The sequence below is a fragment of the Parasteatoda tepidariorum genome, chromosome 6 (genome assembly GCF_982258835.1).
Source record: "Parasteatoda tepidariorum strain Cologne lab strain chromosome 6, Ptep-v5.0, whole genome shotgun sequence".
NCBI classification, from domain to species: domain Eukaryota; kingdom Metazoa; phylum Arthropoda; class Arachnida; order Araneae; family Theridiidae; genus Parasteatoda; species Parasteatoda tepidariorum.
This window is the reverse complement of record NC_141760.1, coordinates 383,089-403,590: the sequence shown is the minus strand read 5'-3', so window position 1 is coordinate 403,590 and position 20,502 is coordinate 383,089. Positions and strand designations below refer to the sequence as shown.

Here is a 20,502-nt window from a genome sequence, read left to right as displayed (position 1 = left end):
AGACTGAGGGAATGAACTTTGATGCTCCTTTGACAAGAATGTAAGTTGACTGTTGACAGAAAAGCAAGTTTGTGAGTTTCTTGAAAAGTCTATTATTATTGGGGAGTGCGTGTAAATTATTATTGGACAAAGAGTACGTGTAGACTATTATTCTCGAATGCGTGTAAACTAATACTGGATACTGAATTTAAACTATTATGATTTATGAGTAAACTTTAATAACAATTGGAATAAGAGAACAGGAAAATTGTATGTCTTGGAGACAGTGTAGGGGAAAGTTGGACAAAACGGGATGCCATTATTGTTTTTATTTACTACGGAAAATCTGTTAAAGAGAACCACACAATATTTTTTATAGCTACATCACTTATTGAAGAACAGAAAAAACATATTTTTGACTAATTTTAATGACTGTGAAGTAGAAAAAAAAATCATTTTCCGAACTCTTACATATCCCCTTTTAGCATACCTGGGTTGGACAAAACGGGATAGGGTTTACAATGCTTAATTTTTCGTGTAAAACTAACTATATAACATAATTAACTGACAGAAAACTGTAAAGCAAAATTTCTAAAAATTGTTTTAACGGGATTTTATTGCTTCTAACATTTTTATAAAGACTGTTGTTTTATAATTAAGTACACAAAAATTATGATACTACATATGTTTTTAAATATTTTATGAGTTTTCAAACATGAACACTCATTCCATAATTTTCATTGTCGAGATGTGTCTGGTGCCCTTAAGAGGGATTTCTTAGCAGTCCTTTCTTCAATTCTCCTGGTTCATTCTTGTAGTTTAATCATCCTTTCTTTTTCTTCCATTTATAATTCACTTTTATATGGAGATGATGTTATTACTACAGTTTTCTTCTTTCTCTTATCAGTCATTTTTTTGGGAGTGGTCCTTTTGCTTGAGTTACAGGTAGAACACACTTTGGAGAGATGGAAAAAGGTAGTTTAGGTCTATAACAAGAGAGTAATAATCCTAAAACTGCACACATCAGTCACGTCAGTCTGGTGTCCAACGCCTGGAGGTTCTTGCTGTTAGATCAGTGGTGACAGACAATGCAAACAGGTGATCTGGGAAGACGTCAGGATTGTAAGGACTGATACCAGTTTTGCTAAACCTTTTAATGGTAATTTCTGCAACGGCTGCCCGCGAGTAGGCTGCGTTGAGCAGTTTTGTAACCTCGCAAATTGTAGCACACCTACCTGGATGGTTGAACAGCCGCTTTGGATCTTCTTGTTCATAATACGTGCTCAGTGGAGTCATGAAACTGACATCCAGGGGATGAAGGCGATGAGTTGTATGTGGGGGAAGGTTAGGATGATAACACTATTTTCTCTTGCCAAATTTACAAGTTCCAACCTTTTGGTGTGACTGTTGTGTCCATCAAGCAACAACAGCACTGACTTCTTATGCCTTGGGTTGGAAAATTCTTCGAACTTTTAAAACCAAACAATGAAGGTCTTCTTAGTGATCCAGCCAGTCTTGTGATACACTTCAAACGACCCTGGGAAAGCATCATTCATGAGTTTTGGGTTTTCCTTCACTCGAAGAAATACAAACATGGGAGGGACGAATACCCCAGCTGCACTGATGCATGTTTCATTAGTAACCGAAACTCCTCATTCGGCTGAAGACAAGCTACCCACTTGCTTTTTGCTTCGTAGACTCAGCACTTTTGAAGGCTTTTTCGCACTGTTAGAATTCCTGTTTCACCAACATTATAAATATCATTCGGAGTAATCTTATGTTTACTTAATAGAGAATTCAAAAGTTCAAAAAATTGCTTAACTGCACTGCGATTGAACCCTTTTGCTCTGGCCATACTCGTGGGTTCTGGATTTCGAAGGCTAAGTTCTTTATGTCTGCCAAGAAATTATTACAACCAACACTTTCCAGCCATATTTTTTTCTGTGTTAAAATTATGCTTAATATTGTTTCTCTAAGTTGACTCAAATGCTAGCATTCGTATGTCCGTTAGAGTTATACCAAATAATCTCTCTTCTAGAGTCAATACAAGCTCATGCGTTTTTTCTTGCTCAGCATTGAATACTATATCATATCTGTCCAACTTTTTCACTGCTGCCAATTCAGGGGTCAATGTATTTGTACGAGCCTTTTTTACCCTTCTTTCAATATAGTAATAATAATATAGTAGAAGTATTAAGCCAACAAATAAATAGGTGGATAAAACGGGACATAAAAAAACTCTATCCCGTTTTATCCAACTCATAAATGTCTCGTTTTGTCAAACTCAGACACTTTTCAAAACAAACATGGCTGCTGCCTAAAAGTGAAGGAAAAATTAGATTGACTAGGCATAAGAATACTCGTTAATAAATGCTTCATCAAATGTAATACTCACCGGAATTGTAATCCCACATATATAAACAGTACAATGGGAAAAACAACGCACGTAAATGTAGAAAATGACAAAGAAAATGGAGTAAAAAAGTTCTGAGACCTACAACTTTCTATCAACTAATGACTTCGAGACGGGACGCACTGAAAATGATCTAATCACAGTCAAATAACAAGCTTCTGTCGTCGTCCGCTAGATAGCTGCAATAGTATGGTCCCTAGGACACGTATCCCGTTTTATCCAACTCCCCCCTATAAGTTATTATTTATGAAGAGTGTATTCAGATTATCATTGTAATAAGATAGTGCAAGAAAACTATTAATCTTAAAGTCTACGTTTAAACGAATATTAAATATTTAATAGCATGTAAACTATTATTATTAAAAAGTGCATGTTATTAGATTAAGTCTGTATGTCAACTAATAATCTTGAAAACTTTTTCTTCAGTGGCTCGACAATCCGGTGTGGATCATGATCTTCTGAAGAGCAGATTTCCAACTTATCTGAAGACCCTGTTTTCCTGTTATTAATTTTTTTTAAATGAAGATTTTATTCGTGGCAATTCATGTATCGTAGTTTTGGAACCTCTCCTACACCGTAACCACGAAAACCTTTTCGACATTTCTATTTTATTCTCTTCTGACGTGTTACTCTGTATTATAATAATTCTTAACCCAGTTCTTAATATCTCTTATACAACTGTCAATTCGTTCTTCGATGCTAAATGCTATCATTTTATATTTTTTACAGCACTCGATGTATTTTCCTTCTAAAAATGTACAGTATATCCTCATCTTTCTCAGTCAGTGTCAACGTCTCTGAAGCATAAGTTAGTACTATAGGACGAATTAAGCATTTAAAAGCCTGAACTTAATTTTTCTACTGATCACATTCGATCTTAAATTCTTTCTCAAGTCATAAAAACATTTTTAGATGCACTAGTTCTTTTTCACACCTCTGACGGGACTGTTTACTAATATTGATGATTGTATGTGAACTGTAAATTATTGAAGAGGGAGTGAATTTTATTTTCTGATCTGATCCTACCACTGTCACATTTACACTTAATGTAATGTGACAGTTTTATTTCAAATTTTGCATAAGCCTTTAATTTTTCCTTAAACGCTATTCCTTTTTTTTCAATTTAGCAATCTTTTATAACTTTCTTGTTGACCCTTCTCATGGTCATTGCGGTCATCGCACTTCCTGTGGGGAAAGTCAACCAACCCCTCTATTCACGCCTTTCTTTTTCTTCTTTTAATTTTTAGGGGGGCTAACTAACCAATCTCTTTCCTTTAAATTTCAAACTCTCCGCCTCTTTAAATTTAATTGGCCGTAATTTTTCTAGTCTACCCCAGTCAAGGAATTTTTTAAAGTCTTTTTTGAAATACGGTCTTTTTTCTCGAGCCTTCGGGCAGGTTACCCTTTTTTAAATTCTCCGCGATGCGGACTTCGGTCCGTATCGAGGGATTTTTTTTACATTTTTTCTTAACCTTTATTTTAAATTAAATCCATAGCTGTAATTAATTTCTGTAAAATTTAAAATCAAAATTTTATACCTTTAATTTTCTTTAACATTAAAAGCCCTCTCAAATTTAAGTTTTCTTTTCATATTTATTTTAACAGTTGAATTACTCGTTCTTTTATATTTAACTTTATGCATGACGCCTTTGGTTTCTTTGAATTCTCTTGTCACCCATTTCCTTTTAAAAGATTTTTTTTTTTTTTGTGCCACAAAAATGTGTTGAAATCATATTGTTTGTTTGTTACGAAATAATCAAAATAAGTAGTTTTACAAAAATAAATGTTTAGTTGAACAGAAAGTTTTGTGTGATTGTTTTTTTAGCTTTACCTTTATAGCTATTAGTTATCACCTTTTTTCCTTCTGTATGTGGTGAGTACCTTTTTTTATTGTTATGGGCATGCATAAATGTGAATTTATTAGTTTTTCTTATTGGAAACATCAGCTTACTGTTTAAATCATATATATTGTTTGGATATAGCATGACTTTATCGTATTTATCATTAATCTTTAATTTTCTTAGTTTCACCCTTATTCTAAATTTGGTGATACCAATTTATCCAATTTGTTCAAACCTCACACTTTGTGACCCTTTGAACCTATTGGGTTATTGTTATCCCACTTTGCATTGAACAACCATTTTCATTAACGATCACGTCCCCCTTAATTTAATTACCTTTTATACATTTCGGCCTCAATTTGTTTCATCACGACATTTTAATCATTTAATTATTTTTAATCATGACTATATCCAGAGATACATCCAATGATGCAACCCATCCATTTCAATAGCAATACATAAATAACTTACTTTTATTCGCAACAATTCTATATAAATAATTTAACTCTTACAAATACTTTCTACAGTCATAAAAACATTTTTAGATGCAATAGTTCCTTTTCACACCTCTGATGGGACTTTATACTAATATTGATGACTGTATGTGAACTGTAAATTATTGAAAAGTGCATGTAAATTAATATTGAAGTAAGAGTGCAAGAAAACTATTACTCTCGAAGACTGCATATAAACTAATATTAGATACTTACATGTAAACTTTTATTATTGAAGAGTGCATGTAAATTATTATCGGAGTAAGTGTGCATGTAATCTGTTAATTTTGAAAATTGTATGTAAATTGCTAGAGACAATATGTAAACTTTAATTATTAAAGAGTGCAAGCAAATTATTATTGAAGAGTACATGTTAACTATTAATTTGGGACACTACGTGTAAACTAATATTATTAAAGAGTGTATGTAAATTATTAATTATGTAAGAATGATGCAAATTTATATTTAATGATTCTTACTTTTTACTTGCAAACAATATATTTTTGTCAGTAATAAATTAACTACATTTTGAATTGCGTAAACAATAAAAATTCTGAACTTAATAAAAAAAAATGAAAAACAGGTCAGTTGTTTGAAATTTTATTAGCTATTTAAGTGTTATAAATACATTGAAAATGAATAGAGGTTAAGTATGCTCTATCAACGATTCATTTAAAGCATGCTTATTTCAACAATGTATTGTCTGTCAACAACTTAACTACAATGTGTATGTTCTGTCGACAAAACAACTAAAACATGTATTTCTATCAAGAATGTAATTGAAAAGTGCCTATTTCATCGCTGTAATTAAAATTTGTATTTAAATGTTGTTCATTTGTTAAATAAATATTTTTTAAAGCGTAAGAAAAAAATTGTGCGAATCTTACCCTGTACAACAAGTTTTGTTATTATTGATCCGTTCTTCTAGTTATTAAATATAAAATAAAAGTTTATAAATGATGCAAAACTTAACATACCAAATTATTGTTTAATCCTTCTTAAGGGTTTTACTTTTTACATTTAAGACGTTATCCATGTTTTTAAGATGTGCTCTTATATTCATTACGAATTTATATCTTAAAATTGAAGAATTTTGAAACACTTTCTTGAACACATAGAAATTGTTTGAGTTTTGTTAATGCTTCCCCAGTGATTAAGCTTAAAATTAAAGTAGTTTACTTGTTGTAATATTACCTTAAGTGCTCTAAACTACACTTTAAGTAGAAATATAAATAATAAATGTGTCACAAAAGGCCTCTCCTAGTCAGTTTTCTTTATTAATTGCTATATTGCCTATAATAAACAGAGACATAATTGCTTTAGTGTTTTTAAGTTACGACTAATTATGTCTCTATTCGAGAAATATTTCATGCTTTAAGAAAGTAAATCTTGAAGTTATTAGTGTGTTTGGCGAAATATAATAAATATGATAGCTTTTGAGATAAAGATTGTTTTCATTAAAAAATTGTTAACTATTAACTGTGAACTATGGGTCGATTAATAGTAAACTCTTTCACTTAGTTTTAAGGAAGAAAAAAAGTTTTCCTATTATATTATTTTATTATATTTTTATTATTTATATTATTTTTTAAATTCTTCAAAATTGCATAAATTAATATCCATTAATTGGATAAATGTTTCGTTTAATTAATTTTTATTACGTACAATGTTAAATGTATAATATTGCGTTTGAATCAGGCACAATATTTTTATTACTACTTTCAATGTAACTTGATTGTTACTAAACTTCATGTAGCATGTTTATTGTTACGTTCAATTCAACATGTTTATTATGACGTTCAATAAAATATATTATTATTTTACAATATGTAACATGTTTATTATTGCTTTCAACGTAGCAAGTTTATTATAGTTTCAAAGTAGCATGTTTATTATTACGTTCAATATTACAAGTTTATTATTGATTTAAAATTAGCATGTTTATTATCGTTTCAAAGTATAATGTTTGTTATTAATGTTAATTAGTTTATTACTAGTATATAGTACTAGTATATAGTTTCTAAGTAACATATTTATTATTTCTTTCAAATTGTGCATCATTGTTATTACTTCTTTCTATGTAACTTGTTTATTATTAAGCTTTATGTGACATGCTTTTTATTACGTGCAATTCAACACGTTTATTATTACGTTCAATAAAATATACTTATTATTTCACAATATGTAAGATGTTTATTATTACGCTCAATAAAATATACTTATTATTTCACAATATGTAAGATGTTTATTATTACGTTCAATAAAATATGCTTATTATTTCACAATATGTAAGATGTTTATTATTACGTTCCATAAAATATACTTATTATTTCACAATATGTAAGATGTTTATTATTACGTTCAATAAAATATGCTTATTATTTCACAATATGTAAGATGTTTATTATTACGTTCAATAAAATATACTTATTATTTCACAATATGTAAGATGTTTATTATTACGTTCAATAAAATATACTTATTATTTCACAATATGTAAGATGTTTATTATTACGTTCAATAAAATATACTTATTATTTCACAATATGTAAGATGTTTATTATTACGTTCAATAAAATATGCTTATTATTTCACAATATGTAAGATGTTTATTATTACGTTCAATAAAATATGCTTATTATTTCACAATATGTAAGATGTTTATTATTACGTTCCATAAAATATGCTTATTATTTCACACTATGTAAGATGTTTAATGTTGTTTTCAATAACATATTTATAATTGGTTTTACTATTGCTTTCAAATTATGTATCATTTTTATTAATACGTTCAATATGACTTGTTTCTTGTTGTTCTATTAAATAAGGGTAATTTATTTTGATGCGAATCTATCAAGCAAAGCTATTACAATAAATTTTCATGTTCAGAACAATACTTGCAGAATTCGTTTTTCTAGTACTGTTATGAAAAGAGCTTTTTACATGTGTGTTGTAAAAGGTCATTTTTTAAATGAGTAATCTGGCAGGTGTGACATATGTAACTACTTTTCTAATATTATTATCTTTCCTACAGTATCGTGACTTTATTACATTACAAACAAGGAAACAGTTAAAATTCCTTCTTTTGTGGAATTGGAGTAAACTTGTATTGTGAGCAAGATTTGAAGAATAGAAATCAGTTTTAAATTACATCATCTGTCGCACTCTTATCGATGCCCAAAGAGGTTTCTGAAATGATTCCCCGTCATTTCTTAGAAGGGTCCTGTATATTTGTATCAAAGGGAGAATAACCACAGATGTCACATAGTCATGGTGTCAGTTATGAAAAGGTTTTAGGAAGCAATAATTAAGGAGATGTGGTGATATGTAACATTAGGTTTGGTGCAAGTTAACATTTTTCTTCACAAAAGTGTTTGAAAAATGTATTTTTTTAGAAGGGGGGGATAAAAAATGTTTAACAAATGACAATTACTTGCCTCAGAATTTATGCAGATTGTAAATGAGATTTCAGGCGCCAGTGATCTTAGAGAAAATATTCCGATCTATTACTGTTAGAGGTATAACTTAAAATAAATACGATTTGCTAAAGGCCGCAACGTAAATCATCCGACCATGTTTAATAGGAAAATAACAAATTCAAAGCAAAATAACAATAAAAAAATTAATAAAATGACATGAGATTTGTTGATTTTTTTCTTCAAAAATATAAGTCTTTTATAAGCTTTCGGTATATTTTAGTCTAAATTTCATCAATAATTTTCAAATTTCTGAAAATCTTTAGTTATTTTACATTACAGGTAATCTTAATGTCATGATTGCCTTAAAACTATTTTTTATATGTATATTTGTCTGTTTTTATTAATTATAATATTTTCTTATTCTATTATTATAATAATTTTATCCTCTATTAATTTCATATTCATAAATTATTTATTATTCATACATTAACTTCACGTACAAAATGTTTCGTTAGAGATATTTACTTATTCAATGCTTTGTTAAAAGTCTTTTTTTAATGACCAACTTTTTTTTCTTTGATTTATCATTATAAATAATGATGTGCCTGTTCTATTTTTATCGATTAATTATTTAATTTAAACGAGGTGTTTTAGCATATTTAGTTATAAGCAATTTTATTTATGAGAGAAACAAACTTTCTTCAGCTTCTTATTTATAAAAAATAAATAAATGATAAACAATTAAGTTTTATTTATAGAAAAGCCTTACTCATAATTATGAAATTTTTTTTTTCGAATATGAAATAATTATGTCATTTATAAAAGGTATGCTTATGTAATTATTTTATTAATTATAGTCATTTTTAAAACCAAAAATTATATAAAATATTTTTTTATTTATTATCATCATAAATAAAGAAATGCCTTCTTTATTGCACAAAAACTTATTATTTCATTTACAAAGTTTTTCTTTTTTAAGTTTTTTTATTTTTTTTATTTTATCTAAAGTTGAAGTTTTAATTTTGATACAACAAAAAGCCGAATAATATGTTTCTAATGTAAAACCATTATAAGGAAGTAGAGAAATACCATTTTCCCATGTAATCAATATTTAAACTATGTACATTACATAACTATTTTATATATAATCTTATGATTCGTTTTAACTTCATTGGTTATCTTTAATTTGCTCTTGCTGACAAAATTTTACGTAATTTGTATCTAAAGTTTTCATAAACAGAATATTTTAGTTGCCATTGTCATTTCAATCTATATTAAAAAAAAACCTAACCTAATGATTAAAACGAATATTTTTTATTAATTAATTAGTTTATTTATTTTTTTGCTTCTAATTTAGACTGTGCGTTTAGACATGTATCGTATAATTATTTTATTTTCTAATAGTTTATTTTATACTCAGTATCTAAGAGTTTATTATACCGAATCAATATAGCAAGTTTCTTTTAACACAAAAAATGTGCATTTTTTAATCAAAATATTTTATAAGATTTTTAGATCAATTTAATTTTGTCAAACATTTTATAATTTCTATTTCCTTGCCGAATAAAATGCTTTGTTTCGTGCAACTTAACGACATCTTTGGAAAAAGCAAATGGAATAAACTAATTTTAATTGCACCTATTTAGTTAAAATGGATTGGTTGCTTTAAATATCTATCGTGATTTGTCGCCATTCACGAATGAAGTTCTAAATGTATTTATGAAAGATCTACGGAATTAGATATCAAAATTTCCCACGCATCTATTTCTTGTATTGTCTTAGTAACATCAGAAGAAGCTTTGATTATCTGCAGGATTCGTTTTATATATCTTAATTAGATCTTAATTTAATATATCTAACAGCCGACCCAATTCTGAGTTTATGACTATTAATATTCAACTCCGCAGTCCTGTAATTTTGAACCGAACCCGGAAGACAAATGAACCCGTGTCCATTGTGATAAACTATTTTTTGTGCAAGACATTTTGGTGGAACTAGCCCGCATTTGCGTTACATTGAGAGAAAAATAAAACCCCACAAAGCCCGTCGGGTTTCTAACTCATTATCCATCTACAACTGATGATATTTTACTCCAGCACTGTGGTCGGTGCAAGCCGGGAACAGAATTCGTATCATCCAGCCACCGCTAGGATTTAAATCTGGGTCATAAGTTATAAAATATGACTAACATAATTATTTATCATAAAATATTTGTCATCATAACATGGTTTTATTACTTTATACGTTGCATAAGATAAAAAGAAGGGTAAAATAGCTTCTATATTTTAATTTATCTATTTTGAAACGTTGCACTAACATTTGTTTGACAGTAATGCATGTCACGGTACTGGATTTTTTTGTTCTAGTAAATTTATTACTTTATACGTTGCATAAGATAAAAAGAAGGGTAAAATAGCTTCTATATTTTAATTTATCTATTTTGAAACATTGCACTAACATTTGTTTGACAGTAATGCATGTCACGGTACTGGATTTTTTTGTTCTAGTAAATTTATTACTTTATACGTTGCATAAGATAAAAAGAAGGGTAAAATAGCTACTATATTTTAATTTATCTATTTTGAAACGTTGCACTAACATTTGTTTGACAGTAATGCATGTCACGGTACTGGATTTTTTTGTTCTAGTAAATTTTATCTCCTTTCTTATACGCTTAGAATGTACGAATAAAAATCAATATTTCTTAAAATATAATTAATAAAAAAACAGCATCTCAATTTTAAGACAATAATAAAGAATTCAAATCAAATTAATTAGTAAATTAAACGAATAAAAAAATTTAAACTAGTGAAAATAATAATAAATTACGCGAATAAAAAAAAAATAACAGGGCACAATTTAATTAATCCACAAAAATAATAAATCCAGTGTGTATATTATTTAAAAAATTTATACAACTCGTGTAAACTTCAATAATGAATAGATTTTTTATGAATGCGCTGTATTTAAAGCTCGTGAAATGTATTTCTAGAAAAATACTTCCTGAATCATTTCTCTCGTAAAGATGAAAGTTTTTTTTTTCTTATTATTTTTCATTCCCTTCCTAAAACATACAAAAATAAATTTGCTGACTCTGTTTTTATTGAATGCTGGCTGTTTCAAAAGGAAAGCTCTGAACGATTATGATCGCATCTTGTCAAATCATCTCCAGAAACGAAAGAAAACATCCCCCTCCCATTGATACACTCACCCCCCTTCGACTCCGAAATCGCTTCGTCCGCTAAGTAGTAGGTCTGCTGAACAAGAGACCGAATCACCAGTGCACTGCATGCCGGGACGCCGAAACGGTCGTCTCTTTTTCTCAGCCAATACGCGATCTTGTTACAATTACAACCACGACAAACTCTTGCAAATAAAATTCTTTCTTTGGTCAATTTTACGTTTCGGATTACCACCCCACACCTTCACGACCCCTCAACCCTGAACTCAAGTTTAACCAGTAGGAGGTAAGCGTGTTTTGTTTTTGAATATTATTTGCCGAATTATTTCTATCACGTGGATGAGGAACGCGCGGTTTGTTAACCTCTCTGCCGCGAGGTCGCCAAGACGCGATGATTCGCCAAGGGATGGCGTAATTTTCAATAATGCATCACAGATAATTGGGATTAAATAGTGCTATACCCGCGCACATTACCGTTATTGTTTGAGTTCGATTTAGCGAGGGAGTAGGTGCATGAAATTAGACTCAAAATCTTGAGATAGATTTCGGTATAACGTCGAGGATGTTACCTTTATTTATGAAGGGGCATGTTACGTCAATAAAAAATAATCAACATGTTTCCTCTTCAATGCACTCGGCGAGAATTACGTTCTTCTTTTTTGTTTATTTAGTTTTTCTGCTTGGGGTATGGTGTGCCGGCTTATTTATTTGCTAAAATTTCGGAATTTTCGCGGCATGAACTAGATTTATTGCACCACGAAAAATATCTAACGTTAATATTGGGTAATATTTTATTTACTGGGACAAATTAAATGACGAAAGCAAACCATTAATCGAATACAATGATCCGGTTTTTAACAGTCAAAGAGCTTCTTTATTAATGTAGTGATATTTTTAAATGATGTTAAACAGAGTTCGTTGACAAATATCAAAAGCAATATATCGTGTAATATCCGATATATTACGCAAATGATGTTACCGATTTTCATTTTAAAATGATTATAATTTTGATATTTTTATACAAAGTAGACGTAAATAAATGTTTTAGTTAACAAAAAACTGTCTTCCGACTTAATACTTTAAATAATTTGTTCAAAATATCTCCATTAATACTTCTGTTACGCATAGCACCATCAGCACTAAAAAAAATTCTTTTTAATTTGCCATAAAATGTAACAAATCTCAGTCTGAACATATATTGAATTCGCAATTATTAATAGCATACTAGTTCTTATTATAATCAAATACTATTAATTGTAAAATATCTAATTTTATTTACATAGTACATAGGGTACAGAACGTTTAACAGAACGTTAAACGTTCTGTTTAAAATTAAAATAAATAATTTGAAAACAGTTATTTTTTAGAAATGGGAAAAACTTTTAATTGTCTTCTTATGTATTAGTTTTCTAGCCGTTAATTTCCTTAAGTATTAATTTTCCGGTACTATATTAAATTTGATTTGTTCAAATTTTAAATATACTTCGATAATAAGGTCTCGAAATGAACGGTGGCTCGTTGATCCCAGACCACCTAAAATTTGACTCGGACCACCGTAAATACTAAGTGATCACTCAGATCAAAAATTTATGTAAAAGAATGGTACTATTCCTTAGGATTTTTTTCAATTTCGTGTTTTAGTCTTAAGTTATTGTCACAAAATAGTCTATTTCTGCGTAATTGTGAATGTTAAGCATTATTTCGTAATGCAATCTTTCATTAAAATTCTATTTATTTTTTAATAAAGAAATCTGATCGATACATGTAAACGGACCGATCAAAATGTGCACCGACTTAGCAATATCTTTAGTACCTTAAATTTTTCTAAATTTTTATCCCTGTTTATAATGCTTATTGCTAAAAAAAAAATGTGGTATTTCGTAGTTACGTACAGTTTCCTCCGTATTGTCCAGTTTCTCCCTTTTATTTTATTTTTTTTATTTTCTGTTAAGTGTCCTAAAAGTAATAGGTTTCTTCTGGTCGAAATGCCAATCCTGTCAACAATTGTGTCAACTTTTTTATCTAATCGAAAATATTGGATTTAGTATCAAAATGTTTTTCAAAAATATCATTTGTTCAATCACTGTGTCACATACTAAATTTTTCTTCTTCTAATTTTGCATTATTTAGTAAAGGCAGTTTATGAGTACATTATTTAATTATAAACTAAACTCTGAATATGAAGTGAGATTAATTTATGCAAATGTAATAAATAAGTTTATTAATGGGTCATTTTTTAAGCGCGCTGCATTGGTTTATTCATTTCCTGCATTTTCCCATTATTAACATTTGTTGTTGTATAAATGTATGCTCAACTTAATTAACACTGATTTGCTTGTGAATCCCTATGTTTAGATGAGTTTAAGTGTTGAGATGAATTAAGTTGAACCTCACTAATCTAAACGCAGACGGCAAGTAATTTTCATGGGTGGTGGTGATTTGATGTGATGTAACGTTGATTTATTAATGTTAAATTCTATTTAATATTATTTGTCACATTTGTTAAGTATTTTCAACGTGACTTTGCTATAAAGTTACTAAATACAAACTAAAGTCAAAGTTATTATGAACTTCTCTGAATTAAGTACATCTGATGAGATTAATGACCAGTTAGTACTTTCTCGTACTGAAGTGTAGTTCAAACGATTTTGCATTATTGTTATATATTATATACATTAAATATTTTCAGCATAATTTTATATCGCATTTCCCAAGCACCACTATTTAACTATATAGAATATTAGAATTCGTTAAAACTTTTCTACACTATGATGACAGAGAATACATGACCTTCGCTAAAAGGTCTACAATGACCAATAGTTCGTGTTTTCGTCGTAATGTAGCTTTGTTTTCTTAATGATTTTACAATTTTTTATTATTTTTAATACATCACGTTTACGTTTACTAACTATAATAGACGTTGTTTTGAAATGTATTTATTAAATTACATTATTACAAATGTAATTACATTATTACAAATGTAATTAGTATAATGTAATTACATTACATTATACTAATCAAGTTAAATTCAGTGCGGACTTTCATAAGATAAGATTGATGAATTACGCGGTGGAACAGGAATAGTTAGGACTTGTTCATGTTTTTGTCGCAAAACATCATTTTTTATTAATTTTGACTCATTTTTAATGTGTCACTCATTTTTTAGTATTGCTGATATAATTTGGTGAACCGTTTAAAAGTTACGTTACACTGTTTAATGAGATGGCATTAATGCAATAGATTAATGCAATAGCCAGGATTTGTAAGTGGTTTCATCAAGGTATATTTCTGTTATGATTAATGTATAATTTTTATAGTGTATAATCTATTATTTTTAAAGAAACATTTATTAAATACATTCAGATTATTTTGTAAAATAAAGCCAAATTCGATGAGGAGAACAAACATTGTAGGAATTTGTTTGTTGGTGAACGTCATTTTGTTGACTTTATATTTTTGTTCGATATTATGTTTTGTTTACTAAATATTTTAACGGTGGTCAAAATGAATTTGTTTTCATTGAAACAAGTAAGCATACAATGTAGAACTTCCTCGACTTTCTATAACTTATTTAAAACTTAACTTGGAATTCTGAATTTTATTATAGGAGAACTAACCTATGCACAGACATTATTTAAAAGCAAACACTTTTATGAAGTGCAAAGAACTTAATACTGTGCACAGTGCAAAGAACTTTATAATTTAATTTTTAAGAGCTAAAATGTAAAGGAAAAGTTAAAATACTGCTTTCCCTATATTACCCTACATTTAGTAAAAAATGCAAAACTGAAAAGTAAATTTGACCGTATAAATGGTATTTTTCTCTACCCTTCTGAGGCATCGGGATTAAACTATTAAATTTTATCACATTTACTAAATATTACCACAGATTGTAAAACCATATTTTATTATTAATTTTACAAAAATGTATTCTAAAGCGGTTCGGTAAAAATTATCCAGTTTTTCGGTGTTTTCTTATAGAGCCAGAAACAAGAGAAATTGTGCCATATTATGGCAGTTTTGACCCTCAGTGTTAATATACTAAAATAATAATAATAATCGAATATTTTGTTAGGGAAAGCCCTTGAGACTGTAGGACAATCTATTTTTGATTCCCCGCCCAATTTTACATGACAATTTTTTATTAAATTTCTTAACAAATATTTATTGATTAATTTTTAAAAAAAAATTTTTTTACAATCGTCATTTTCGATTTGTTAAATTTTTGATCATGCTGTTAATTGTTCGGAAATTCCTGCTGACCAAGGATTTTATATTTAAACATTTTTTGAGCATTTTTTTCTTTCTTTCTGAAACTAGTTTATTCTCAAAAAAGGAAAATACGCTGGGAACTTCTAAGTAGGTCTTAAAATAACCATTAATATAAATTATTTTAAAAATCCCTTCTTATAATTGCATTATATTCATAATATCTAAAAAATTATTTAAAAAAAAATGTTTTAAAATAAAAAGTATAATTTGAATTGTCACCTCCAACTTCCAAGTATAAAAAGTTTTTATTTAGAATCATTTTTACTATGTGTAATTTTTTTCTCAATTCATTCCTGAATAAATAACTGCTTTGACAGGGTCGTTTCGTCGACAAAATCATTTCGTCAACCATTTTTGACACAACGGGCCGAAATTACACTCATTTCATCTACCTATGGTCATGCTTAATTTTGAAACTACTTTTAAGGTTCGTTAGATTATGCGATAGGTCGCTTGCACTTCTTCGTAATTGTGTTTGCGTTGTAATTCCTAGAGCAAAATTTAACTGTAACTCGCACTACTTAGCTACAAATTAAAGCAGCATTTGTGGTGAGTTTTCTATGTTAAATGCGTGAAATGAGATGAGCGAATAATGTGAAAGGAACGCGACAACAACAATCTTTTGTTTGTGCCAAAAATCTGCTTTAATATCAATTATTTTTATTTACATTTGCATAAATTTATAAAACAGTTTCTTTATGCAGTTAATTAGAAACTCTTTATGCTTACAGTCCTTGAAATAAAAGAGAATTTGTCTAAAATAAATACACAGTCCATTATACAGTGCATTGATGTGATGTTTTATAATTCCGAATTCTTAGTAGATAATAAAACGACGCCTAATTTTTTGTAAGCATTTCGTAAATCAATCATTGATTTCAGTACTTAAATTGAAGTTCTTAATTCGATGACGTTTACATTAACTAGACACAGGAAATTTTACGGTAAATTTCAAAGCTTAGAATTAGAGCATTTTTGCGGTAAAAGTGTTTAAAATATTTTAATTTTTGACATTAATTAATATGCAACAATGAGACAAATAATGACTCATAATCCGAAATGAAAAGAACGTGAAATAAAATATTGATCTTCAATGAAATTTGTTCCAAAGAGAAAATGACTAGAGTTATTTCTTATATCTCTCTCATATATAAATTCTATAAATTTCGTAGTAAAATTTAGAAACAAAACGGCTTTGAGAATGTCTTTATTAAATCGCTACGAAACTTGAATATGCTGCATAAATTAGGAATTTAACTTTGATTCATGTTGATTTATTTTCGCTGCTTAGTTTCATGACGTTTTATTATTTTTCGAAAGTCATCAGCAAATTTATATAAGAGTTCAAAATTAAAAATTGGAAGTTATGTTTGCGAAATTAGTTTAGTTGTTGCTAATAAGCGTTAATAATTCTTTATGAAAAAAAAAGGTCTAACTTTCTTTTATATGAATTTTAAATTACAACGAAAATTTATAAGAAAGATAAGAAATTTGATTAAAGTAACCTTTCGTATAATTATATGCCATATGACTTTAATATTATTTGAATCTAATAGATTTTGTCACTGTCTACAAAAACATCACACAAAATACAAATTATGACAAAAATTAAAATGTATCATTTTTATGTGATAGTTAAAAATAACTGCAAAACATTATTGAAGTTCACTTAGTTTCATTCATTTTTTAAAAAACTTTTTTTTATTGTATTTATGAGTTAACTTTATTCTAAGCTACATATTTCTAAGTAAAAAATAACATTTCTGGTATTATTTAAACCTCTAGTCTCTGAAAGATCGATAGTTTTTTCAGCACATCGTTTTTCATTCTCGCAGACATAATAACTTCTGTAGTTTTAAATTGGTTTGTTTAAAAAGTCAATAGTGTAATCTCTGCCAATTAAGTTTCCATTTTATTGTAGTTACCATTTTTTTTAAAAATAACTTATGGTTTATATTAATTTATTTTTATTCATTTGATTTACTTGGTTAGCTATTTTATCCAGTAATCTGCACTGATAAAAAAAAATATGTATGGTCTAAACTACCAGAATAAGGTAAAATTTATCGTGTTTCTGGCGTCACCAAAATTTTTTCTGGTGACATTTTTTTTCTTTTCAAGGTTCAAATTATACTTTTTTGGATTTTTAACCAATTATCTGGATTTTTTCATCCATCATGAATATGATGCAACTATAGGATGGGATTTTTAAAAATAATTTATGTTAAAATTTACTTTACGACCTACTTAGAAATTTGCAACGTATTTTTCCTCTTTGAGAAAAAGAAAACTAATTTCAGAAAGAAAAAAAAATGTTCAAATATAAAATCCTTGGTCAGTAGGAATTTTTAAAAAAATTAAGAGCATGATTAAAAATGAAACATATCAAAAACCACGATTGTAAAAACGTTCTTTTTAAATTATTCAATAAATGTTTGTTAAAAATTTTTAAAAAAAATAAAAATCCATACAAAGTGGATGGTGAGTCAAAAAAGGTTGGGAGGGAGAGAGTTTCTCCGAACAAAATGTTCGAATGTAAATTTTTTTTTTAATATGTGTGGGAAAAAGAATGATCAAAACTACCAGATAAAAGTTGGTAAACATTGTAAAATTTGGTAAATTTATCATACCATTGAGCATGGCATAGAAAGCATTTATTCGGTTAAATTTACTTTCAGTTTTTCCCAAATGTGTGGTAATAAGAACTATAATTTTGAAAACCAGAATTTTGTTTAATACCTATCAATACTAGAAGCCGCACTCTTTTCACTTAACTCACTAAGCCTTAAAATCGCTTCTCAATTACTTTTGTTTCTTGGCAATAAACAGATTGTTTTATCAAAATTAAAAATGATTCAATTAAAAGATTATTTTTTTATTGCTTTAACGCAGATTTAGTTTCCGATTGGATTGGGATAAAATTTACATCCTATTATTTTGCTCCGAATCTGCGATTGAATCTACAAAACTAATTTTTTTAGATTCTAGCCAATAAAAAAAAAAAACTCTTTAAATATTTATCACCAAAGTGTAGCAATGGTACGAAAAGATAATTCTGAATATTACTTCCGAAATTTTATAATAAACTTGACATTATTTTTTTCGTATTCGCCATTTTAATTTTATTTAAAATTTACTTTAGTAAATTTTGCTAATTTGCCATTTAATAATTGTAAAATGGTTGCTAAATATCTTTATCATAAAGTATGGTATAATAAGGTAATATCATGCGATTACTTTTAATATAATAAAAGAACAACACTTTAAGTTTGAAGCCTTTAATTCTGAGCATTATCAGCACCGTAAGCGTTATTGTAACAGAGAATAATATGAAGAAAGGATAATAAATTAATGTTGCTAGCAAAGGCTTTAATGTAAGGGATAAATAAAGAATTTAGAAGCCAATACCGTTACCAATTTTATTAATTTTATGCCAATGACAACTAAAGATATTTTCATCTTCTTTGTTTACTGATGATCATACCATGTGACTTTTTCAATCCAACATTTCAAGCATGAAATTAAGACGACCATTATTTTTTTACCTGATATCTGGAAATATAATTCTAATTTCTACTTAAACTAATGTGTAGAAAACTTGTATTTTAAGCTAAAAGATATAACCTTATAAGAAATTTTATCCAAACGATCATTGAAGACCCTTTTCTCCTTCTGCCTCGATTTGAAGTATCCTTTGTCCATTTTTCCTGATGTCTCCCGATTGAGGCAGAATGGAACAAAATAAAAAAAATACACTCTGAAGGGATTATCTGACCTATCCTGACTCTTTCTCTTCTTTCTTATTTCTGTTTTCCTGTATTCCTCCAGGAGCAGCTCCGTGACGTCGCTCCCGTTTTCTGATTTTAGAGTGAATGTAAGCTAGAAGGCTTTTCTCAGTTCATGGATTTATTCGAATTGGGTGAAGAAGGAAGAAAAAAATGTCGTTTATATTCAATTGCGTGAAATACACTCCCTGCCAAGTTGTTGGAATAATTTTTTTTACATTTATATAGAGTTGTGAGTATTATTTTTATGAGTCAGTACGTGATAGAATTTCAAAATCGAGTAAATAAGGTATTAGATTTAAGTGCTACTTTTGAGATACTTGCAGTGCAAATGAAAAATCAATGTAAGCAACAATTCTAAACTAATATTTTCATATATTTGGAATTATGGTAAGCTACATATTGCAAAAAATAAAAAAATTTAAAGAATCAAATTTTGCTTTATCAGTTTTTTGAAATTCTATTATAGCTTTCATAGCATTAGCAATAGAAAGAGAAAAATTGTCAAGCGAACTTTTCTCGGAATCACTCGTGAAGCACTTAAGTTATTTTTTCAATTGCACGGCAGTATACATATCGCTGTACATTACAGTAACGCTACTATTTGTAATAAACAAACAAAAAAATTCCAGACAAAGAAATCCTTTGAGCATGGGTGATAGAATTCCGGTTGTTTTGTATCATCCCTTTCAGGTTTAGAACTAAGAGCAAGACATGTCATTTTTACGAGAATACGTGGAATTCCGCGAATCAAAAACTTATCCGGTAAAATTTTCACGACGTTCCGCAATCTATTATTTTTTGGAACTTACACTAAATCCCGTTAAGGAGACGTTCACGTACGTATGATTCTTCCAACAATTCAGGGTCTAGAAATATGGAGGCCCGATATTACAGCTGTAATATCGCACTGTTCACAGGGGTGGATCCAGAAATTTTTCCCTGGGGGGGGATCACTGACTCAGATCCCCCCCCCCCAATTAATTTTTTTTTTAAATATTTGGAAAAAAAACTAGGGTTTTTGATACTAGTCTTCTTATTTTTTTTTTTCATAATGAACAATCGAACAATACCTAAATAATACAATTGGGGAGGGGGGGTCATGACCCCCCCAATTG

At 28.6% G+C, this 20,502-nt stretch overlaps 1 protein-coding gene across 2 annotated transcripts in view; it reads left to right on the top strand.

The window, feature by feature from the left end:
• Window positions 1-11,391: 11,391 nt before the first annotated feature.
• Window positions 11,392-20,502, top strand: part of LOC107454759 (xylosyl- and glucuronyltransferase LARGE1) — a 168,155-nt gene continuing 159,044 nt past the window's right edge. Inside the window, exon 1 of one of the 2 annotated variants that reach the window (XM_043040565.3) lies at window positions 11,392-11,613. The gene's annotated coding sequence lies outside the window, so the exon portion shown is untranslated. The remainder of the gene's footprint in view (window positions 11,614-20,502) is intronic. The other variant, XM_043040567.3, reaches the window with a different exon arrangement.